Raw genomic sequence first — 23,703 nt, forward strand, 5'->3', positions numbered from 1 at the left:
TTGTCATTCTCATATTGATAATTTGTCAGTCTCACTCTAATAATCCATTTATTTTTTATATTTTATATTTTTAAATATGTTTGAATAACAGTAATGTTTTATAACTGGATACAAGAGTATCACATGGAGTGAAATTACACAACTGGTCAAAATTTTGAATCTTTTTTTTATTTATTTTTAAGAAATTAACACTTTTTTTTTCAGAAAGGATGCCTTAAACCAAAAATTACAGCAATTGTGTTCATAAGGTTATAAAATAATCCTATTTCAAATTAAGACTCCAGTAAAATTGTATGGCAGTTTCCACAAAAATATTAAGCAGCACAGCTTTTTTCAACATTGGAGTACACTGAAGTGATTTTTGTTTTATTATTACATTTTATATATTAAAATAGAAAACTAAAATTGTAATAATATTTCACAATATTTACTATCTTTTAGATCAAATAAATGCAGCTTTATGCAGTAAGCATAAGAGACTTATTATTACTGACCTCCAACTTTAGTATTATTTATGAATGTTTTATTAGATTTCTTGATAACTTTACCTTAAATAAATGTTATTTAACCTGACTGTTTATCAGATGCCACCCATTTGAAGTAGATAATTCCTCTGTTCTCTTAGGAAACAAAATCCATAAGAAGGTCAAGATCCACTTAATGTCAAGCAGCCAGACATTTGACTTGCGGCACAAAGTCTAGCTATTGTAGCCTATACTGGCTAAGAATAATATATTTAGACAGTAAAAGACCATCTGACTGACATTTAAATTGTCCAAACATGGCTTGTAGGTGGTCCATGGGGTGTTGTCTGTGGTCGACACTCCACCATTCCCCAACCAACCAGATATCGTATAAAATGCCTCAATGACTTCTCAGTCTGCATTTATTGACATTTGATCCATGGCTTCCCCTATACCTTAAACCTTCATGTATCCCATCTCCTCATCTTTCCCATGTAGTCCCTAACAGAACACACTCTGAAGGTAGAAAGAGAGAGAGGGAGATCTGTTTATGAATCCTATCCTGCTCATTTATGATAGATGGTCTTGACAGTTGCATTACAGGGCTCTTGGGTGTCTGAGTCCGAGAGAGAGAGAGAGAGAGAGAGAGATTACATAACTGAAGTCTGCTTTATAAGAACTAAGAGAGGCGTGATGTTCCAGACTGCAGATATTAAGCTCCAACATCAGAAGGACCACTAGTGAACTCTCGGTCACATCGAAACCTGGCTTTCACTGTTAGTTTCAGATACGTGTGATGTGTGTTATCAGTAGAGATCTCTTCTCAAACTGAGATCATTTTCTCTGTAATACCCAGTCACTCCCACGCAATTACACAGAATTCTGATCAATTTCTATGGTCTGCAGTCAAGGAAATATCCATGCTGGCTCTCCACCTAATATATTGATGCAGGAGTAAGCTATTTCCTGTGAATGTGCAAGATATCAGATTTACTAGAACAACAACCATTCTCATTAAAGTGCAGTAAACGATAAATGTATTTGCACTACAAATCAGTGTTTATAATTACGATAATTAATTAAAATAACAGGTGACATTGTATAATAATTTTGTTTTAGTTAACTACATTACATGAACTAACAATGAAAAATATTCTAAGCATCAGTTTTGTTCGTTTCAACATTTACTACCACATTATTAAAAACAACAGCTGTACCTGATACTAATATTTAAAGGGCCTGAACTAATATGAAAATTACTAAATAATGTAACAAATATATTGCTCATTGTTAATAAAAGGGATAGTTCACCCAAAAATGAAAATTCTGTCACTATTTACTCACCCTCAAGTTGTTCCCAACCTACAGTATACAAGTTTCTTACCTAATGGCCTAATGGTTAGAGGGTTGGACTCCCAATCGAAGGGTTGTGAGTTCTAGTCTCGGGCCGGACGGAATTGTGGGTGGGGGAGTGCATGTACAGCTCGCTCTCCACCTTCAATACCATGACTTAGGTGCCCTTGAGCAAGGCATCGAAACCCCCAACTGCTCCCCGGGCGCCGCAGCATAAATGGCTGCCCACTGCTCCGGGTGTGTGCTCACAGTGTGTGTGTGTGTGTTCACTGCTCTGTGTGTGTGTGCATTTCGGATGGGTTAAATGCAGAGCACAAATTCTGAGTATGGGTCACCATACTTGGCTAAATGTCACTTCACTTTATTTTTTATGCAGATCCTCACTATAGTAGCTGCATAACCAATATTTAGGTATTCCACAGCTAAAAACTATATACCTTTTTAATGTTTAAAAGTTTACATACCTTTAATATTGCACCTTGCCTCCTCAAGCATCAGAAGTTTGTAACATTTTATGAATTCTGAATGAGGCCATCAATTGTCCCGAGTGGCAAAGCTGGATCTCAACATCATACATCCCTTGTAAAGAGTAACAAATTATTTTTTTCCAATTGTATTTATTTATTTATTTATTTATTTGTAAGGAGTATGTAAACTTATGAGCACAATTTATGCACAGTATTTATATATCAATCACGTCAGTCATCATAAAGCAAAGACCACTTTTGAGATAATCAGTAGCATTTCCATTGGCACAAGATTCAGCATTGTACAATTACAAATAATTTAATGCACAGATTTCTCAGCAGGGATAGCTAACCGAACTCTGAACAGAAGTACCATGATGGTGGAACAGCTTCAGTTTTGTGGCAACTCATGAATGTTCACTTGTCAGTTGCTAGGACAACTCTGGTGTTGCTAGGTAGCTAGCCAACCTCGCTAATATTTGGTTAACAGAAGAACAGAATAAGAGAAAGCCTGAGACATAGGTGACAAGTAATGTATTTGATTTCTAATCCTGATTCCACAGCACCTCAATGGGAAAAAAAAAAACTTTTAATTGTGTCAAAAAGTGTGGATCAACACAGAAACGGCACGATCCAGATACTATAACGGTTCAGTCTGATGATGAGCTTTTCTGATACAGTTCCTGCTGTTGCAGCCTGCAGACTTGTAGCTCCAGAGAGCAGGAGGTGGAGTGGTGTGCGTGCAGGCTGCAGAGTTAACTCTCATCTCAGCCGCCGGCTAAATTGAAAGTGACACCAGTGAAATCAAGACAATCGACAGCCAGGTGAGGCCACTGGCCTTGTCCACAGCATTTACTCATGAATCTTGGACAGATGAATTCATATGCACTGCCTCCTCCGTCAAGCAGCACTCTCTCGCACACATAAACAATCTCACGCACACATGTCATGTTGCAAAACTCAAGGCAATAACCAAAGTCATGGCTGTTTTTTTTATTGTTGTACCTGAAAAGCGCTTATTTGAGACCTGTTAGTGTAATCATCTGACTGCAGCATAGCAGTGCAAAAGCTTTACAACATTTGCTGTGATTTTTTTTCACCATTCCTGCCTATTTTTTTCTTCAAAATGTGATGGCGGATGGCGACCTAGGAGTCAGTGCAGTCGTGGTGACGCTGATGGATTTATGCAAATGTCAAGGCTGGCTTTGTGCTGCGGCTGTAGTCTTTTGGAAAGCATGTCTCCAGGGAGGGAGACTGGGACTTGGAATGCAGTTGTTTCATCTTCAAAGGCTCTCCTGAAAATAAGCAGACACACTAAATGACCTGCTGGCTTTATTTATTTATATGGTGATGTGCAGGAGAGGCAAGTACAGAGCTGAGGGCTCACGAGAGAAAGTGAAGGATACATAAAAGGGTCATTTTTATGCTACGGCTTCTATATGTCTGCTGATAACAACCATAAGCAGCATGTTAGCCAAAGCCAAAGTTAATCTGTCATGGTTAGTTTGTAGTTCTTAGAACACAATACTTTTACAACATTTATTATGTTGGTTAATGTTGTACTCTACATACTGTTCAGTAAAGTTTGTGGTCAGTATTTTTTTTCAGCAAGGATGCATTAAATTGAGCAGAAGCGACAGTACAAACATATATAACATTACAAAATATTTCCATTTTATATCAATACTGTTCTCTTGAACTTTCTATTCATCAAAATATCCTAAAACAAATTGATAACACTGATAATAATAAGTAATGTTCTTCAGCAGAAAATCAGTATATTAGAATGATTTCTGAAAGATCATGTGACACTGAAGACTTTGCTGCTGAAAATTTAGCTCGGCCATCACAGGAAAATTATGTTTACATTTATTTTTAACTAATCATTTTTTTACTGTATTTTTTATTAAATACATGCAACCTTGGTGAACATACAAGACTTATTTTAAAAACATGAAATTGTGTGTCAAAATTAGTTCATGAACTATGGGCAATTTATTTAATAGCATGTAATAAGATTTGTTAATGTTTTGTATATTTAGATCATATTTAGATCTATTTTAACTAAAGTAGATAGCTCATATATAAAATCTTACCAAACTAAATTCTTGGAACAATAGTGTATATTCTACATATAATAATACATTTTATACATTTATAATAATAGTTCAAATTATACATTATGGACTGCATTTACATAGCGCTTTCAACAGACCCATGGCCATCCAAAGCACTTTACAAGTTGCCTCACATTCACCCATTCACCCATTCAATCCTACACTGACGGCGGTGGTTTCAGCCATCCAAGGCACCATCCAGCTCGTCGGGAGCAGCTGGGGTTAGGTGTCTTGCTCAAGGACACAACGACACTTGATCAAGTGGGGCTGGGAATTGAACCACCAACCTTCCGGTTTGTAGGCAACCTACATGAACCTCCGAGCCACTGCCGCCCCATTAGATCATGTATTATGAACAAGCATGAATTAATGAACAATAGCATATTTATAAATTACCCTCCATGAATAAATGCAGTAAAGAAATGGGCTGCTGTACGAGATGAACATCCAAACATGTGCATAATAGCAGGCTGCCTAATATGAATCTGCTCACAATCTCCAACATCACCAGAGAAGAAGACCCTGCCAGAAGGCCATCACTTGGCACATTCCCAACAGTCGAAGGCCTGATAGGCAGATGCATTATTCACAAAGGGGTCAACACTGTACCACACGAGATAGAGTTAAAAGTGTCCTGGTCCTTCTAAAACATTCTGTAGTTTCACAGCAGGCTATTTTTGAAAGGGTCACTTACAGAAATATTTTTAGCAAAACAATAAAGATATGGTAATCTCACAACTGTGGTGCCATCTAACTCCCTCTGCTATTAACATCTGTCTTTGTGTGTCAGATGGAACAAGCAACTGTTTCTATATCTCAATCCTCCTCTACATCTCGGTTACGTAACAAACATTTCACTGAAATCAACCCGTGTAAGCTCAAAATAACAGAAAACAGACCGCTTTGTTAGAGAAAGTAATTTTTTCACTCTTTCAGTAAAGCACAAGCTAATGTTGACAGTCATGTCAGACATGGCATTGCGTACATGGAAGAAAAAAAAAAGAGGGGAAAAAAACCCCTACTTTAACTCCAAGGAATCAAATCATCCTGCCATTTGAGTGGCTTAATTTCCATGAGACACAAAGAAGAAGGTATAAATATATCAGTCAGACAGATAAATTCAATTATAACTGATCTGACATGTTATAGATTTTTAGATCTTTTACAGCGACAGGAGGGTCTGCCATGTGGGATCCTGAGATCTACACTGCCACCTCTTGGTCAGATGAAGTCTGCTCGACATGCTGATGTAAAGTAGACTGCTGGCCTTGTATCAAACCATAAGAGTCAACAATTAATAATGTGGCTATTATGATAAAGGAACAAACAGACAGGAAACAGGTCAGTGCAGATGTTAATTTACACAAAGATCAATATGATGGCTGGAAGGATGAAATAAACATCTGTAGCATGTTTGGATGTGTTTATAGGTACATGAATTACAGTATATTCACCATCTTTGAGCATTGATCTCATTGATGGTGGCAGATTGGAGAGCGTTGATGGACATTTTAGAGGCTTTTAGATGCATTTTTGAGATCAAGCAGAAAGAAAGCCAGTTCCTGTCTGCCAGAACAGACAAGGAGGAAGCTGGACACTTTGGAGGATGAGAAAGCTGCCATTTTAAGACTAATTTTAACATAAGGTGCAAACTGATCTTCTACACCTGCAATGCTAAAGATGAAGATAAAATAGGACAGTTATATACAATTAGAAACAGTGTTAAATGTGAAAATCTGATATGGTAAATCAGTGGTAGATTCATAGGTGTTCAACAAATCTGCTGCAATACACTATGTACATAAAGATGGAGAAAAACAAGGTCACATTTAACATTAAAGCACTGACAACGTATTTACATATGAACTAAGTTACTAAAACTGATGAACAAAGTACACAATAAGCTTCTGGTGCTGCTTGTTGATGTTAAGCAGTACACTTAAGTATACACATACTGAATTATACAGATAACATGGACACAGTAATAGAAAGTGTTTGAGAAGAACTGGTTGTTTCTGCAGGTAAAAGAGTGCATGGATGCATTCCACACGATCAATACCGTAATTACAGCTTCACTTTTGTTAGCATATGTTCACCACTGAAGTACTTAGGGTAGCTTTTATGGTTTTTAACCATGGAAAATAACATTAGTGGGGTAGTGCTGCAGAAAGGCCGAACAGCAGCAGAGGAAGAGACATTCAGCACTATGGCAGGACGGGAAAGCAGGAAAACACAGGCTTATAAATGGAGGACTGCGGCCACTGTCAGGGCGGCTCAGGGGAGATATTCTACACCAAATAGGTTTTGAAGAGCAGGTTGAACAGAATAAGCCAAGGCAGTGCTCAGAAGCATGGAAGACACTGAAGCCTTAAATCTAGATGATTTGGTTTAACCCCTCAAGAAATCCTATTGTACTAGTAATTAAATAATTCCACAAAAAAAAAAAAAAAAAAAATATATATATATATATATATAAACATTTAATTATAAATAATTCTCATTTATATTGTCAATGCACTACAGCCAAAATAAATTATTATTATTATAGTATAAATTATATTATATGGAAAACGTAAATGTATAAAAATGACTTTTTCTATCCACAATTAGAATAATTCAAGATGTATAAAATATTAAATAAAAAAAACTAACAGGCTTATAGTTTAAAACTTAACTTAAAATATATAATTAATAAACAATTGAATGTTTAGGTTTAACATTAACATTGACAGCTCTATATATATATATATATATATATATATATATATATATATATATATATATATATATATATATATATATATACAGTACAGACCAAAAGTTTGAAAACATTACTATTTTTTATATGTTTTTGAAAGAAGTTTCTTCTGCTCATCAAGCCTGCGTTTATTTGATCAAAAATACAGAAAAAAAAACAGTAATATTGTGAAATATTATTACAACTTAAAATAATAGTTTTTTTATTTGAATATACTTAAAAAAAATTAAAAAAAAATATTCCTGTGATGCAAAGCTGAATTTTCAGCATCAGTATTCCAGCCTTCAGTGTCACATGTAACATCCAGTCTGTCACATGATCATTTAGAAATCATTCTAATATTCTGATTTATTATGAGTGTTGGAAACAGTTCTGCTGTCTAATATATTTGATGAATAAAAGGTTAAAAAGAACTGCATTTTTTCAAAATAAAATAAAAATTTGAATAATATATATTCTAATAATATATTTTTTTTTACAATCACTTTTTATCAATTTAACACATCCTTACTGAATAAAAGTATTGATTTTATTTTTTAAAAAAGAAAGAAAATTACTGACCAGTATGTATTTTATTACTACAAAATATTTATATTTTAAAAACATAGCTTGTTTTTTTTTGTTTTGTTTTTTTACTTTTTATTCATCAAAGTATCCTTAAAAAGTATCACATGTTCTGAAAAAATATTAAGCAGCATTTTTGATCAAATAAATGCAGGCTTGATGAGCAAAAGAAACTTCTTTCAAAAACATTAAAAATAGTAATGTTTCCAAACTTTTGGTCTGTACTGTATATATATATATATTATTTTTCATTATTTATATTAAGACATACTTATGCCCGCCTTCCTATGGAGGCCCTTTTTTTATTTATTAAATCTGCGGTTTTACATCCCCATTGGCCTCCCAATAATCCATCTTACTTATAATAAAAACCCTCTTGAAATCAGGTTCCATACACTGCAGGTCTGTTATTAAACAAAATAAAAGCAGTACTCAAGTGCACCATCATACATCCCTTAAAATCCCCGATGACAACATTAACCTGCACTGAAGAACTTCAGACAAATAACAGAGTCCTTATTGCCTTTTATCTAAGGTTCTGAAATTGCAATATCAACTTCAGCAGTCTAGGCCATAAAACCACACAACAGTTTAGCAAACAGTGGTTTTAAAATCCACAAAACAAGATCTCGTACCAAGACTAGACACGTCTCAGACAAGCCTAACTGTCCTGTTAACTCTGATCAGCTTTAATAGTCCTGATTCTGATCCCATCCCATTAGCGTACATTCAATTAAATCTGAGCGGGTGTGCTCCCTGATATGTGTGAAAGCCCTGAGGCTTACGGAGGGGTAATTAATAAGAGTGCATGAGATTAACTGAGTCCCCTCCTCGCTGAGACCAGCACTGCACTAAACACATGCTCAGATTCAAATGAACACTGAACACTGAAAATGCTGTTAAATCCGAAACAGTTTTTGCATTGAAGTCAGTGTAGATTATCTACACCATACAGCTCTACACTGAACCTATTTCATCTAGATGTGTTATAGAGACATAAGCATAGAGCTTCAGTAGATCTGAGCCTGTGTGTGTGTTTTCAGATCTCTTCTCGGGTCTGAATATTATAGATGTCTCACAGAACATATTCTTCAAAGTGGAACCCGTGATTAGGACATAAATATATGTCTGAGAGGCTGCGTATACTACAGACAGACCGTGATTAACACTCTACTGCCGTCATCACTGTTAAAAACGCAGGACTGAAGTGAAGTGCACATGAAAACAAGAATACACTTCCAGAGCACAGTGATAAATTCCCTCTTAGGACAAAAAAGACACTCATGGATCTGCATGCAAGCACTGAATCCATTAGATTTTATCAAAATGTGTGGCTAATGCTAATGTATTGCTAATTGGAATTTTATAATTTTTAACTAATAATAAATAAATCAAACAAGAATCATCTGGGAATCAAACACTATTTTAATGGTTAATTTAAAATGAACATACTTTTTTTTTCAGAATTTCAGTTCATAGAGGATTTCTGTGTGGTTCTTTTGATATGCATATCCTCTTAGAAATTTCATTAGCAATACATTAACATTCCTTTAGAAGATTTCAACATCTAACATTTTCCATCCAACAACTTTTGAGTGATGAACTCAGAACAAGGTGAGCTTCTGAAGTCAGCTCAGAGCTGTCTCATACTACGACTGTCAGTGCTCATTTATGGAAAGCACAAGTGTGTCCAACCTCATGCAACATAAAGCATCTTCAACATTTTCAAAACAAAAACTAAATCTCGGGAAAGAGATGTTCTCTTGGCGCCCTCTAGTGTTCATCCGTCTGTGCCATTGAAATCTCCTTTAATATAATATAATATAATATAATATAATATAATATAATATAATATAATATAATATAATATAATATAATATAATATAATATAATATAATATAATATAATATAATATAATATAATATAATATAATATAATATAATATTTTTGCAATTTTGTGCTAGTGTTCAGTGAGGAGACAAAGTCAATAGTCTATGTGGCATTAAAATTTCATGTAAAGATCACCATTTTAACTAATCATCACATTTTTATTGCATGCCATGAAAACATACTAATTTTGTTGTAGTTTGACATATATAGCAACATAATATTTTCAATATGAATTCATTAATATGAAGGATGAAAGGAAAAATAAATACTTTCAGTTTAGGAGTCCAAAATATTCCAAAATATATCTTCAGGTCATTTTGGATCTATTTTCAGTAAATAAATAAAAAATACAATAAATAAATAAATAAAAAACAATGAAAATACTTCAGATTTTTTAATATGTAGCCCCTGCTGTTCTCTATGATAGAGCTAGAAGCCATTTGGGTGAAATTTTCAACAAACACACTACTTGGCAACAAAAACGACTACATCACGTTCCTAAACATCTGCTGAGAAGTAAATTTTTGCAGATGTGGACAGTTAAAATTTTTTGTGACAGATAATCAACTGAAATTTAATGTCAATATAATATGGTTTTACAGTTTCAACAACAGCTGTTTTAATATCCTTATTTGTCATAAACTATTTTTTTTACTAAGGCTGAAAGTTTTGGCAATTTGGCATGTCTATACAATCGGCGGTCTACACAACTAAACATGAATATAAGGGAACCACTCAAACTGACGGCCTCCATGTGAACACTGACATGAACAAGCCAAGATGTCTTTAAATGAGGTGACTGGCACCCGAATCTTATGGGCTGGATTAAATTGATTTAAATGATGAGATGACTAAATGGAAAAAATGAATCCAGGTGACCATCTGCTTGGAGTTTGGAGCTCACCGAAGTAAACACACTCCAGCGGTGCCAGCAGGTTTTGTCATCTTTAACTTAAAATAAGCTCTGAGTTTAGAGAAAAAAAAGTGTGTCTGCCACTCCCCCGCACTCCTGATGAGAGTAAGACAGCTAAGGGGCTCGAATGAAGGCTCTCGTTTTTAGCTGGGGTGTCAAAGTTGCCTGAAACCTGTGCTGGTTTCCACTCCCTCTTACATCTCTCCCTCCACTCCTCACAGCGCTCCTGACATGCATGAACAGGCACGAAACACAGTAACAAGTTTGTCTCATGTCAGCTTTGAATAAACAGTGCGATAACTTCTTTCCTTCTATATCAGCCTCTCTCATTTTGCTCACTCTGGGACCCCATGCTGATTGATAGCAGCTTTAAACTGTTGCATGTTCAAATAGACTAAGCTCTGAAAGCCTCGTGTGCAGAGTGGAATCGGGGAACAAAGAACCTCCACCTCCTCTCTAACCTGTCAGGTTTAAAATCAAGCTCTTATCCTGAGCGAAGAAGGGCATTAGATTTGAAAAATATCTCTGTCTCCACATTAAACAATTCTTCTGAAAATGCGGTAACATGCACCCTAGGAGATGGTGCGTCACACGGTGCCGACTTATAATGATAAATGTAACCTGTTGTTTTCTAGCAGAAACTATTTATAGAAACACAGGTTCACTTAGCACGCTTTTATTCCGGGCCCAATGCAGAATAAAAGTTAATAACATTTAATTTAAGCAGGAATGTGATTTATATGTAGAAATGTTACCCCCTGCTAGAGTGTTTCAGTTAAATGGAGATGCAAACTTTCAGCGTGTCATTGTCTGATCTTGATGCTTCTTGAACATTCCTCCTGGAGACTGTATTAAAAGGTTTTAAAGTTTTATGCAAAAGAAGCACTAGTGAAATATCATTAAAATGACTTATATTCAAACAAGCTGAAGATTTTCTCTTAGAAAAAGCCATTTTATTCTACATATTGGACATCATGACACTTGCCATTTTGAGAACGCATGACCATCCGTGTCATACAAGTGAGTTTTCAAATACATCTAAACACAACAAGCAAACCAAAACATAAACCAAAACCCATATACTGTATATAAACTAATTATACCTAAATGTAAACAAAAATTCAATAATTTTAATTAATAAGCAAAGCAGCTGGTTAATATTCTGATGCACTCATTTATACCAATGATGCTGTTGTATTGAAATATTTATGTACAATTATTATGACTACAAAAAGACCCCCCCAAAAGACAGAAACACTTGGTAGGCCTGACCCAAATTCACATGACTTAAGGGTACCAGAGGCATGTCAATCCATTTTCAAGTCAGTTTGTAACTGCCTACATTATGGATAAAACAAGCTGGCAAATCATCACAGTCAGTGAACAAAATACTTCACTCAAACACACTTTCATTTTCTTAACAGCATTTGTAATTAAGTGATCGGTATTTCATCTTCTGAAGATATACAAAATAACCGATGAACTTTGTGAATTCTGAACACATTTCCATTTCAAATTTAATTGTCATCTTTTAAGCAGAAAAACAATGAAAAAGCAAAAGGACAGTGATTTGACACAACACATTTCTACCATAACTTGTACAAACCAAAAGAGGGCGCAACTAGCCACTGAGAAACAGCACAACTTGTCAGTCTGTCTCCTCTTAAGGCTCTACTCTTCTCTGAAGTACAACAGCCATGAGTGCCGAGACCAGACAGAGAGGCCACATCTCTGCCACAAGCACGTCCTGGGTCATGGGACAATAGCACGTGCTTGTTCTCCGCAGGGTTCCCTGTGTTCCTAGCAAACTTTGACCCCTCGTGTCTGTCTGGTGCATACGACACCTGCGCTGTGAGACTTCCTCCACATCTCAACATGTATGCTTGAGATAACTGCTCTAATGCACTTTTGTTCTGGATACAAACACTGAATAAAGCATACTTAATCTGACCTTGGATTCCCAAAGGTATGCATAATTTTGAATGACAAAAAATACTAATATTTAACTTCTTATTGACATTAAAGAAAGAGAAAAATAAAAAAAATGAAATTATACAAAAGCAATGCTTCTCAAACACATAAAATGCATTAAATTAGATAAAATAAAAACTTTTCTTGAGTTCGAATAGCTTTGCTCAGTGTTTGACGATTAATTTATATCCACTGCTGCAAATATCATACAATACTTTAAACTGTTAAAACAATGCTCAGCCGAACCTTTAATTACGAAGGCTATGTTTACCTAAATGACTGGTGATGTGCAGTTTTTCAGTTCATTTTCAACCTGAGCATTTGCACCCAGAATCTATTTGTGATGTATTTTGATTTCACAAACCCTGTAATCTATTTCTTCCTGGTGAGTGCACCAGATCAAAGAAGAAGCCAGGCGTATCTCAGCACAGAATCACAGAAGAGCACAGTCTATCAGCCAGATTAACACACATCAGTTCCCAAATACATTATAGGGTGAATATTTTACCAACACTCAGCACATACCAGTGAATCTAAGCAGTAGGTAAATGTTATTCTGCCATCATCACGTGTGATAAATTAGTTACCTAAATTAACAAATTAAAGTGTGGTTGATTTACCTGTGTTTGTTTATATTGATTCAACACAATAACACTGAAAGTTGCACCTCAGACTCACAGACCTGTAAACAGATGTACTTTACAAGTGCTTCTGAGAGAATCGCTGGAAACATCTAGAGCATGTATTTCTGTAAGCAGACAGCGGATGTGCAGAAGTTAAAGTTTGTTTGGATGATTTACGGCTCTGATAACAGCAGGGACATAATGACGATGAGATTGCACAGATGGATTCAGCACAGTTTACCCTGACACCCGACCGAGGAGCTCTCCACAGGGCTGTATGTCTTCAATCTGATTTATAGCAAGCTCTCAAAGGGAGTGGCACTCCATTTATTTTTGACTCAACATTTAGATGTCTCTGTTCAGATTGGGACTCAAGTTTTTATGCAGGAGCCCTTCGCTACCAAGCAAAAAAATGTACAGTATATCATTTATTTTAACAATTTGGATTCTTATTATTTAGCAATTCTCTTGGTTATTTTCATTTATCCTTACATACTATTACACTTTAAGGGATACACTCTTAAAAACAACTTTACACTTTGTTGGCACTTTACTGGCTTCTACGGTTCCATGAGGAACCTTTACGGAACCTTTCCATTTCAAAAAATGTTCTTCATATCATTAAAATGTTGTTCGCATTAGGAAAAAAACAATTATCATTGTTTTGCCTCATTTTGTTCCAATCAATCAATCAATCAATCAATCAATTACTTCCTTCTTTCCCTCCTTCCTTCCTTCCTTCCTTCCTTCTTCTCTTTTCTTTCTTCTGCAGAACACAAAAGAGGACAGTATGAAGAAAATCTACTGAATAGTTTGTGTTACCATTGATTTTCACTGAATGGTCAAAATAAATGATGAAACATGTCTCAAAATACCTTTTGTACGTTCCACAGAAGAAAGAAGTTCATACATGTTTGGAACAACAAGAAGGTGAGCAAATAATTATAGAATTTTCAATTTTGGTAGAACTGTTGCTTTTAGCATCTGCCAGAAGCTTTTACTCAAACAACTTGTAATTGTAAGCTATGTGCTTAAGCTAAACAAACAATTCTGCTAAGGTTGTTACAATCACTTGTGCAGATCACCTCTAATAGTTGGTTTATGGTACATATAGTTTGAGGTTATGTAATTATACTCAAGTGAATAGTGTGTTGCTATGAACTACACAAGATGTCATGACACTGTAATTAGAAATCCATCTTAAAACGGTGCAACCTGTTCACCTTGTGTGTGTGTGTGTTGCTAATTTACATTATTACTTTGCTTTTTAAATATTTCTTCACTCCCCTTGCTCTCTGCAATTTACAATATAACTGATGAAGTTTTGAGGTTTCAGCATTGGTTTTTGACGTTTTTTTTTTTTTGGTCTCTCTGCTCCGATCAATTGGAGGCATGTGTGAAATCCTCAGGAAAGGATAACCGGGGTTGCATAAACATGGGTTTTTAATCTCCTACTTGTGTTTATTTTTCCACGCATCTCTCTTTTTGATTTGCCATCCCAGTGCGTAACGTCTTACTCGCTTTAAAGGCCCGAAGAGCAGCAGCAATCTCAGAGCAACTTCTCGCCCCCTCCAAACTATGATTAAGAGTAATGGTACCCTTTAAGATTTGCATGGTGATGTTAACTAAGCATGGTTGTTGAAATATAATTGACTTTTCTCATGGACTCCAAAAAGACAAACAAAGACCTTAAAGGGGTTCTAAGAGCGAGCGGCATTTAAAAAATGAGCCAAGCAAGCTCCATCCACCCTGATGAATAAGCATTGGAATTTAGAGCTGGAGGCAACGTTCACTTTTTTCTCTTTCGCCTCTTTTCTCCCTTTTTAGTCTCGCCCTTTGTGACCACAGCCACATTTATTAATGGTCACTAAGATGTCAGCCATAGACTTTACACATCAGTCACCGAGGGCTGTCTTATTTATTTTTACCATTGTTCTTGCCTCTTCTCGTCTTTGTTTTTTCCTCTTTTCTTGTGTCAGGTGTTTAAGCATGCTGTCAGTTTTATTGGGCCTGGTGAATGGGGTTGATAGGGGACACTCTCAAAGGACTGCATGTGACCCATCTGCCCACAACACCCTCGCACACACCCTCTCCCTTTTGTGCTCTTGTTTTTGTTTGTCAGGGAGACCCGAGTGAAAGATAAACTTTACTAGGTAGGAGGTTACAGATCACCATCCCTATAACAATAGATTGCACTCCCTAAATGATTTTGGATTAGAAAGCTTAGTGCACTGGGAGACCCGTGAGGCAAAAACACCAGTACTAGCATATGTCATAGCATTAAACAGGAGAACTCGCAGTGATACTAACCTGACATGACTGAAAGCTGAAATAGCTTGAGCGCTCAGATTCTGACACTCAAATAAGGATACCTGTATGTTCTATGCTATTTTACACTCTGGACATACTGTGTCACGGTAAAGTAATCGTCGATCTGTACTACATGCTGGACGATGTGGTGGTATATGTGTGGAAGAGAGGATTGTTGTGAAGTGAGTGAGCGATGGGGCTTTCATGCTTCAGCAGACATATTTGCTTAGAGTTGATTAACTGCACCCCAGAGAGGAAGAGCTGTAGTGCTCTGGCTACTAAGCTTCAGAATGAGGGTGTCTTATACAACTTAGAATAACAATAGTAATTGTGTATAAATAGATATGTTAAAAGGTGTTTAGCTTTGATGAATCATTGCAGCTATTTAGACAAGACATGTTAACTACAAACTACACTATCACAACTACTTATCTATTATTACATCAGCAACAATGATCTAGATTGATTCTTAACTGGTGGCTCACAGTTCAAATTTGTTCATGGACAGGAAAGACAATGATAATGTTAAAAAGTAAATAAAATGCCTCATCAACTTCTACATTAACTTTTACATTTATGCATTTAGCAGACACTAATCCAAAAGACACTCACATTGCATTCTGGGAATCCAACTCATGGCTAGCACCTTGCTCTACTATTAGAGCTACAAGAACATCATAAAGGGAGGAGCTGTAAAAAAAATAAAAATAAAAATAAATAATGGAGGACACGTTTCCTACAGCTTTTGATGACATCAAATGTTCTTGTCCAATCAAAAACTGTATTTTGACAATTTTAGCTGTCTAATTGATGTAATGCAATATTTATATGCTAAAACAAGTTTATGTACACCACCATTCAAGAGGTTGTTTCTTTTTTTTTTTTTTTTTTTTTGCAAGAAAGAAAGAAAAGACATTCATTCAGCAAGGAGGCATTAAACGGATTAAAAGTGAAAGTAAAAACTGTTCTCTTGAGCTTTTTATTCATTAAGGAACCATGAAAATACTATCACGGTTCACACCAAATATTAAGCAGCTCAGCTGTTTTCAAGACAATAATAAGAAATGTCCCCTGATTTGTTAACATTTACAGTATATAATAAACAATGTTGTTACTGTATTGTACTGTGGCTTAAACTCAATGTCCAATGTAAAATATAGATCCTGAAACCAAACCAGCTCAGGACTACTGATTTAGATGAGATCTAGACCCCTTTTCACCAACTCAAAGCTCACCTCACCTGAATGCTTAGAAAATGGTAAGGCAGTAAAATAATGGGTCTTCCATCACTAGCAGTTACAGTCCCTCTTTGTAATGTCATTAAAGCTGTTTAATTCTGCAGTCTTACCTCAACTGGCTAAAATCTTGCTGAGTTTAAAACAAAGCACAACATGTATACGACGGCAAACAATGTGCCTTGAGGAGGGACCCCCTGTAGCTGAGACCCCAGTGCCCAGACCACTCAGCTTCTTTTCCCGCAATTTTCCACACATGTGGCAGCCCCAGGCCCATGAGTGACAGTAACTTCATTAGATGCCTCTTTAACCTGGCCCTTCTCCCTCTCATTTTCTCAGAATTACCTTTCACGGGTTGACGGGGTTATTGAGACACTAGCTGTTTTGGCATAGACCCCCAGGACTGATGTGCCATGATGAGGTATGCAGTATGTTACTCCTTAGCAAACAGACCGGAAACACACAGCTACATTATAACTGCATCCTGTGAATTACACAAACACGTGAAAAATGAGTAGCCATAGTGACTGATATGGTTCTGTGCAGTACAATGTTTATACACTGTTAAAATATACTGTTATTGTATAAATCTTGAAATTAAATAGCACTAAAGTGCATTACAGTAATTATAATAAGTCAAATTGTGAATTTACAAAGATCCTAAAGCCTATTTCCACCTAAGATTAAACAAAAAAAAAAAAAAATATATATATATATATATATATATATATATATATATATATATATATATATATATATATATATATATATATATATATATATATATATATATATATATATATATATATATATATATATCTCACAACTGTCATTTAATTATATATATTTTGGACCTTCATATCACACATTGCGACTTTAATTTATTGATTCAATGATATTCTAAATAGTTTTAGATAACTGGATGATATAAAATTCTATACTAAGTTTATTATTATTCTTAAGTATATAGTACATAAATCAGGGCTGTCCAATCCTGACATAAACGGTATAATATAAACACTAAAATAATTTCTTTTAAATTCTACAAGTGAATTTAGGCATGACAACACAATGTACAATATGAAAACTGATATTTATGTGAGATTTGCTTAAGAATACAATTATTAACCTAAATTAAAAGTCTCTTAAAGAATAACTTGCATGCGATATAGATTTTTTTTTTTTATGTGCCCATAACTGATATCAATACTAATATATTGTGTATCCCTACTTTATATCTCACAGTTTATATTTCTCAATTGCAACTTTGTTCATCATAATCACAACTTTCAAAGTGACTTCATATCTTGCAAGTGCAATTTAATTTCTCATAATATTAAAGAAATAAATATACGAATTGAGATATCTAACAAATTACCTAGTAATTTAAAAGAAGCTTCCAAACAAGACAGATTTTTAAAGTCACTGAAATAAAACTTTGAATAGTTGGAAATGATCATTGCTGGGGCAGAAATAATCTATATGATTCATCAAATAACTGCATACTTGTATACGTCAATAAACAAGAGCAGCATGTGTTTAATATCAATGGAGGAGTTAAACAAACATTAAACCAAGGTGATGCTATACTACTGATAAATGTTAAACATTTTTACTCATAACATTATAAAAGGCATTACAACTGCCAACAGAGGGATAATACTGTACTTACAGTCTGACATCTTCCAAATAAATCCAATCTAATCACAAGCAACGTCTTTAGTGCCATAAAATGTGTCTTTAAAAGTAAGCTGCTGGCTGAATGATTCCTTTTGTGCCAGGCAGTGAGCCAAGTCTACAAAGTAGTGGATGAAACGTGTGCATTTGTAATTCGTAGTAAACTTAAGAGTGTGTTGTTTAAAAATTCATGCTGCGATCCTTGTTGCTGACGAGCAATGTGCATGTATTATTGCATTTGGCCTCAGCGCAGAACAGAATGTGTGTCTACTACTGAATAATGGCTGAGTCCACTATGACACTGAGACGCTAATGAGCACGTAGCTTCAGGCGTAGTTAGAAACACTGTCTGCCACTGAGAAACTCGCACAAATCCCAGCAGTAAAACGAAACAGCTGCATCATATCAGAGTGTTTAGGAGAGCCCACAAGTGCATTGCATTGCGAGAGGCATCTGTTAAACTGTGCTATTAGCAACTGCCTCTTACAGAGCTGTAGAGCAATAAACCACAAGTACAACATTTAACAGGCAATATTTTAAAGGCTGTAGAGAGCTTGACCTGCTAAACTCATCCTTGATGAAGAGCTCTTGACATCCAAACGCTCCACCACTTTCCCTTTAGAGCACCTATCTGTGAAGTGCCCCGAACATAGTCGCCTTGCAGACCTTTTAGTGATGCCAACGTCAAAGAGGGGCTAGTCACTACCTCCCCTCATTCACATTTGTCCACTCAAACGTGGCAGAGGAAAAAAGGCACAGATGTTAATCTCTCTCTTATCCCCTCCTTTTTATTAAGGGAGATTAAAAAGAATAGAGTGCAATTTGGATGAAGGCCAAAGCAGACTAGATGTGCAAAGTATTTCTGGATTATTTCCACTTAGTACAGGGGCAGGGGCTGTAAGGACGGCGGTCTTGTTAGCTGGTGTGTCATTGAAGACTTCACAAGCCAGTTGGTCAACCGGAATCACAATAAACGCTGCTTGTGCCATGGCAAAATTCCCATGGAGGTTGATTTTTGCACAAATGCACGGCTCAAGTTAAATATGATGATTCGGGATGAAAAGTTCTGGTAACAACTTCTTCCGAGGGTTTGGTTGCTAGAGACCTCAGTCCTGCCTTTCATGTTTTTGGTTAAAAGAAGTAGAAGTGGAAGCGTAGCGAGGCTAAAAAGGACTGCTTCTATTTGTTAATCTCTTTCTCTATCTTTTCATATGGCCAGACCTTCCTTTTTTTGATTCCTTTCACATCAAAAGAAAGAGAAAAAAGTTAGTCAGTCCCCTTTTGTTGTGCTCTTTCTTCTCCATGCTCTTTATACTTTTATCCTAATCCCAACCATGCATGAGTGATCAGTTGTGTCCTGTTGTTTCACTGTTCTGCTAGTTTTCAGTCGGTAGGGTTCCGTCTTTGTTCCCTTTCAGCGAGAAACACATAGAAAGGTAAAGAGAGGGAAGGGTAATGAAACCTCCTCCACAGACTTACTCCTTTGTCTTCTTGATCAGGTTTATTTTGCTTTTGCTTGTAGAGATATAACTGACTGTAATTAAGAGAGATGGGTGCTGTGATGATGGGTTCTTTGCCAACTCTTTGGAGAGTGCTAGAAATGCCTCATCAAAGCCGACTGATAAAGTCCAGCAGTCACAGAGCCGGAGCAGGTTAAGGTTTTGATGTACTGTATGAATTCCATATAAAGATCATCAGATGTCAGGCCCGGTCCAAAGGCTGTACCTGACAGGTGAAGAATCCTCTCATCAAACATGAAGTAAACAGGCACGAGGACATCTAAAATTCTACCTGAAACATGAACAAGATGCACCTTGAGGGCCTGGGGGTTTGTTGATAGCCGTTTGGATGTTTGGTTTCCGTTTTCCCAGCAGTCAAACTGGGGTTTTGATCCCTGGACAATTTGGGAATATATAGAAAGAACTGACTTCTAGCTATTTCATCAAAAACGGATTTAATGATATCCTCAAATCATGGAGGGCACTATACATTGTTCTATGTGCAAAAAATGTGTGCTGTTTTTGCTGTGTGCATATAGGTATTTATAATGTAACAATCTCTTTTTTTGTTGTGTTTATTTAAAATGGTGTAGAGAAACAGTGCATTATAATTGTAAACTTAAACATTTTATAAAAATACCTCCTTGAAAAGAAAATCTCAAATAGTTTGGAAATATATAGTAGTATTATTATAAAAAAAAATCGATATTTTAACAAAACTAACTAACTAATTAATATTTTAAAAATGTGGTCCAACTAACATGCAAGCACCTGTATAATAAATGTGAGACAACAGGAAACTGCAGAGGCCTTACAGTCTGTGATCCAACCCCCCCAAAAAAGTTAAGATATTTATAAATCATTAATATTTGATGTTAGTATAAATACTTTTTACTCTTAAAAAATTGGTTGAATTGTTTTTTTTTTTTTTTTATTGCATGAATTATTAACAAAAAGTATTAAGATGTGTACACTCACATGTTCAAGGTTTAATGAACATATCTCATTACTTAGCAACTTGACAATTATACTACACTGCATTTTTAGGTTCACTAAATTTAAACCACAGAAAACTAACATGAATACAAGGTGTACATTTTTAAGAACGTGACACTTTTTTTATATACTGAACACATTATACAACATTAACCCATATACCTCTGAATCCTGAGTTGATTGTGCTTCATTTAGTTCTTCCCTATGCATGACTGTTATGAAATGCATAATAATTTGATTCTCTGCTTCTCTGCAGAGTAAAGGCTCTGGTCAGTGTGTCCTCTGTTCATAGGGACAGTCATTGTTGCAGACTGATCCCTCCTCTCTGTGGTTGTCGGGCCTAATTAAAACTATTCTGGGGGCGTGGGGTGAGCTGAGGGGGAGGGGCTGGACAGCACTCCACAGGAAATTATGATCGCAAATGTCTTCCTGTCGAGTCCTGTACTTGGCACTATAAAGTAAGGCGAGCCGGCAGTACCTGAAAGGGCTGGAATCCGAGCAGACATCCACATCATCCCAGTCCATAGTCCAGCGGGGTCGCACACAAGTGGCCTTTGTGGTCGGCGAAAAATGGGATTAAGGAGGGGTCTTCAGGAGAATTGATTTTCTGCAGAGAACAATGAGCGGGTGAGAGGAGCTGGGGCCAGAGCTCTGAATCACACAGCCTCAGTGCCCCATGAAAGGCCAAAACCGCACAACACTGAGATTAAAGCAATCAGGTTCTTTACCCCCATACTGCTTCCCCACTCTCCCCCCACCCTTCACCACCACATTACACACTCGGCTCACAATAAACAGAAAAGGTCCAAAAGAAAAGGGATGAAACGGACTGTTTGCTTTTGCCTTCTCCTCCGGCCCTCCAAACCTCGCAAAGCTGCACTGAACAAGCTGGCGTAAATGTAGCATCCGTCATTCTGGACATGGCAGCAAAGAGGGCATGTCTTTTTTGGGACGACAATGCCAGTGTGAAGATGACGTGGTGTGGTGATGGGATCAAGGGTTACACATGAAAGAAGCGGGCTGCGCAGGTGCAGCTGTGCATACCATTGTGGTCGATAATTTGCATGCATTTGAGTTGTGTGCTTTGAGGACGCAAGCAAACCTAATTTTCATTAAATACACTAAATTAAAACTCACAAATCTATTTATCATAATTGACAGTTAAAAATGCAGATCATCCAAAAAATAAAAATTCTCTTATCATTAACTCAGCTAAATCTCATTCCAATCCTGTACAAACACAAAATAATATTGTTCTGCAGTTTTTGTCCATATTATAAAAAGTCAGCAGGACCCAAAACTTTCAAGTTCCAAAATGGACATAAAGGTAGCGTGAAATTAATACATAATGCATGCATATGGTAAAACCAGCTCCAAGTGTCAACTAACATCAAACCTCACTGGTTCTCATGTGCCACGTGACCAAACATCACCATATTTGATGTAGTCTATGTTTAGTAGCTGCTTTGATTTGAATGAATGAAGGCTTAAATTTAAATCTTTTCATCATATAAAGTGATTGCATTTTTCAAAAGATAAAAAAGAAATGAATCCATATAACTCTTCTGGTGTTTTCTATATGCATGTCCTTTTTGGAACTTTAGGTCCCACTATCTTTCATAATATGGACAAAGGGAAGAAAGAAAGTCTTGAACATCATGAGGGTGATTTTTGTGCGAACTATCCTTTTAAGTGAGAAATACAACAAAATCTAAAGTGCTGCAGAGACAGATAAGGATGTTCTTTCTTTGACCGGGTACAGGGTTAAGTGTAGGCTCTTCCAGAAAGGAGATTCTCTCTCCAACCAGGGTTCAGATTCATAAAGGTCGATGAGCATTAAGCCCCTCTGCCTGTTCAAAACGCTCCCTTTGTGGCTCACTGGGAAGTGTTGGGGCACTTGCCGGCCCCGTTCCATCATTAAACAGATTGTGAGCAGGCTGCTGAAGGCCACGGCCAGGACTGGAGGAAAAAAGCCATTTCTTCTCTCTTCCATTGTCCAGAACGCTCAGGTCTGTTAAATTGTATAATTCTCTTCTACCGAGGCCACAGCACAGCAAGAACACTTAAGACACATGACAACTCAGAGATATCAATTATATTTATTTTCTGTAATATGCTCAGAATAAGAGGGAATTAGATATCGGCTGACTTGTGTTATTTTCTCTCCTCCTCTTCCATTCGCTCTTTTCTTTTTCCAGCTGGCGCTTTGAAGAGTTCCTGTTTTTGTTCTGGGATGGCTGCGCATCCCACTGCTCCCCGAGCTTTGATATCTCCGGTGGGGTGAGGGGTTACCAGGCAAAGGTCTGGAGCTGGAATATCCTAACTTCTCTCTCCAAGAGGAATGACCTCTGTACCCGAGGGGCGGTGCGAGTGATTCCAAATGCAAGGCTCCTTTTGATGCGCCCTCATTCAGAGCACTTAATTAGCCAGTGGATGAACATTTAGCTTGAACGAGCATATGTCCTTAAAGTCACTGACTGCCTTTTTGTAGTAAGTCAGAGTGTGGGAAGGGCCATTGAAAACACTTTGGAACACTAACTTGTTTGACTGAGAATTGACTAAGCCCCCTGTTTACAGAATAGCACTGGGTGAAAAGAATGAAAACAGTGTTCTTTCAGAAGATGAATGCGCTCTTGGCATTGCATTGTCTTACAGGGCTGGCTCACAAACAGCAGGTAGACTTTTTACATATTTTGATCATTTGCATTATTATGTCATGATGCATCAGATATGGTGTTTTTTTTTCCTGAGAGTAATACAATCAAATATAGTTACAATAAAGTTTCTTAATCATTTTTTTTCTTTATTTTTACAGGAATCTTCAAAAGACAAATGTCCAGTGATAGTAAATCCTGCACAAGCACAA

At 36.4% G+C, this 23,703-nt stretch overlaps 1 long non-coding RNA gene across 1 annotated transcript; it reads right to left on the bottom strand.

Annotated features, from left to right (window-relative positions):
- Window positions 1–3,233: 3,233 nt before the first annotated feature.
- LOC128027239 (uncharacterized) lies at window positions 3,234–21,446 on the bottom strand. Its single transcript, XR_008186658.1, has 2 exons — window positions 21,316–21,446; window positions 3,234–3,579 (listed from the first exon to the last, which is right to left on the bottom strand). It is a non-coding gene; the product is annotated as an uncharacterized LOC128027239 (long non-coding RNA).
- Between the last annotated feature and the right edge of the window lie 2,257 nt (window positions 21,447–23,703).

This window comes from Carassius gibelio, chromosome A14, assembly GCF_023724105.1.
Source record: "Carassius gibelio isolate Cgi1373 ecotype wild population from Czech Republic chromosome A14, carGib1.2-hapl.c, whole genome shotgun sequence".
NCBI classification, from domain to species: domain Eukaryota; kingdom Metazoa; phylum Chordata; class Actinopteri; order Cypriniformes; family Cyprinidae; genus Carassius; species Carassius gibelio.